Below are 3206 nucleotides of genomic sequence, written 5' to 3'. Positions count from 1 at the left end.
GCATCTCTCTCCAGGATTCATGTCATGTTGCTCTAAATTAACATTGCCTACAAATTATTTTTCTTTCCTTTATTTGCGGGGAGCTGGCCACATGGTAGCAACAGACAAGCCCAAAGTAGGTTCCATACTATTTCCTCAATAATGAGCCCTTCTGGAGCACGCCAGTCCATGGCACCAGCACACAAATCTTTATTAAACTAGACTGCTCTGTTATTGCCTGTCTCATCTGTTTGTTATTCATTGTCTTATCAATCACAGGAGTTTGCTTTATCTCAGTGATGGTAATGTCTTTCAGATGAGCTATTGCTTTTTAGAAGTGTGTGTGTGTGTTCACAAACATCTCACATAAGCTTTGACAAGCTCATGCAATTTCTAAAGTCATATTCAATGTTTTTATATCTGTAGCTTTCATTAAAATAATACCCGGAGATCCTTCCATTACAGTGCTTGTTTAGGAAGGTCCTGTTTTAGGGTGACAACCCTCTGTCCTGGTCTCACAATCTTGTTCCTGCACCCTGTCACAGGGGCTTCCAATGGAGACTACAAGTGGCCATTACAACACATATTAGGCAGACTCGGTCCACTGTAGTCAGTGTCGGAAAACCCAGTCTTACCCGACATGTAATTAAATAAAGAACTCCAGAAGAGTTTGTATCAAACAATGGGCAGCAATCTGCCAGAATCTGAAGGTTTACTAGTCTAATATTTTCATCATCCACTTCCAGTCCAGTAGCCTACAACTGTCACAAAAGTTACTCTCCATAGCAAAGTGGAGGAGATCCATGTGCTTCCATGCTGAAGTAGTGGTACATACTGAAGCTTCCTACTATATACAGGGAGCATCCCGTCTTTTAGAACAAACACCCATTGTTCTTCATTCCTCCTCAAATGTTCCTCTTTCCATTCTGGTGTAGAGATTTGTATATATTTTTAATACTGGCCACTTTTTAATAAAAAAATATTTAATATTTTTGTATATACTATTTAATGGCCATAAGTTGTCCATATTGCAGATCCACACTTATTATAATGATTGGATTAGTAATATTTAAATGGCAATATAAAAGTATTTATCAAAAAGCCCCAGTGTGTTTAGGTGATCATTCTTGTGCTTTTGTCATGGCACGTGTGATTAGGGTGTGCCCTTTGCATAAATATTTTGCACTAAAAGGTGTCCCTCATTCTCATCTTAGAAGGTTGGGTGATATTCAAGAATACATCTTTTTGATGGTATAAGATTATCAGCTTGGCTACTCACAAATTGTTCACCACTTATGACAAGCAACCACTTGACACCATGGGGGATTCATCTGACTCTGTTGAAACTAATGGAAAAGGAGGTATATGCAAGCTATATACTAAATTAGGTGATTTATCTCAGGTCAGTATTTGGGTTACAGTGGATGTCAAAGGCTTACCCGTGGAACACTACTGATGTTGGTGGTCTATATAGAGAACAGAAGACTAAATTACCAAAATACACACAACTGCTGTCAGATGGTTAATGGCTACCCTATAAATCAGGAGTAGTGAATTGAAATACAAGGGGATCTGGTGAACATTTTCATCCAGCCAATATATGAATAGTGTTCTGGACAGAATAGTTACTCTACATCGCACAGCTGCTGGTTTGTGTTCCCAGGCACAGTGCTAACGCACTGATCCCAGCATATTGCAACTGTTTAATTTTTTTTTTTATTCGAATTTTTTTTCCCCTAGTTTACATGTGCATGTCTCAAGCACATGTTTTTATTATTCGTTTGTTCAAGGCTGGGGTGGTTTATTTTATTTAACTTTTTTCATCTTTTGTATTGTATTTTTTTACTGTTCTATTTAGCACCTTAATTTTTTTAATTGTATTTTTCTTTTCAAAATTTTTGGTCAATTAGACCTCTGATGTCTATCCTGCCCTCCAATACAGATCCTGATTTTGTGTGCTGTGATCCTAGGCCCCCCCCCAGAGGAAACTATCTGAATAAGACTAGCATGAGGAAAGTAAGGAAGAGCTCAAAAACAAAACAAAAAAACTAATCTATATACCAAGAGCTAGTGGCTGATAGAGGATACAGAAGAGTCCGTTTTTAACCCTCTCACCACTGACAAAACTGACCAGACCGGGGCAACATTCTCCCAAAATCAGTCTCTCTCCACATAGCACAGCAGCAATTACCAACCAAACAGTGGCAACCGGATAACTGACTTCCATGCTGCTAATCTTGTAGGGAATTGATTTAATAATTTTGGGAGAGGGTTTCGACACAGGTCACACTTGGTCTTGAAGACACAATACTTGCACGCTTCACCTGACAGTCTGCAAATTCAGCTGACTAAGATACTATCAGGGTTATTCACAAGAGTGAAGAGTTTGGAGAAGACAGGAGAAGTGAACAATCTAGGCCAAAATAGCTGATTTGGATAAATTCTCCAATTCAGCTATGCTGTCCTAGATTGTTCCCTTCTCCTGCCTTCTCCACACTCTTCACCCTTTTGTGAATAACCCTGTAGATGTTGTAGCTACCGACTAGATGAGCCCCTAGAAAGTTTCACTGACCTTTGATTTGGACTGTCAGTTTGAAGCTTGGAAACCTGTGCAAGGCTGAATCCTTGGTCATCTAGACCTGTGACTAAGATTTCATTTCATTGACTTCTGAAATCTTCATTAATAAGTTTGTTGAAACCAGGCTGGACTTTGAGGATACAAAGCCAGTAAGAAAAACATTTCCTATCCCCCTGGTTGAACTTATTTTTCTATTGCATTAATCAAGTAATATGCCAGCTAAACTTGTACAGAGTCAGCAAGGAAATACTATTCCCAGAGATTGTTGAATGCATGTAGTCCCAAGCCAACCTATTGAATGCCTTTTCAGCATCAGTGGACAGGGAGTAACAAGGGGAGTGCGCCCAGTGGTGCAAGTGACGTATTGTCCCAAGATCATTGACCTTATCCAAGGAAATGACTGAGGGCATATGGAAGAAGTGGTTCAATAGAATTAGAATTGTGATATTCCTTGGGAAGGACCGTTATATGTGGATCCAATGAGTGATCCGAGATTAGTGATGACCCATCCTGCGGGTCAAAGGCTGCTATGAACCTGGGAAGGCAATGTTCAGCAATGGTTTTAAAATAATGAGTAAATCTTTTGGGGCCCGGACCCTTGCCTGGCTTAAGTCGAGAAATTGGTGTCGGGGGGGGGGGGGGGGGGCGA

Source organism: Nanorana parkeri, unplaced genomic scaffold (genome assembly GCF_000935625.1).
Source record: "Nanorana parkeri isolate BGI_ZX_2015 unplaced genomic scaffold, ASM93562v1 scaffold743, whole genome shotgun sequence".
Lineage (NCBI taxonomy): Eukaryota > Metazoa > Chordata > Amphibia > Anura > Dicroglossidae > Nanorana > Nanorana parkeri.
Note: the sequence above shows the minus strand (reverse complement) of the source record.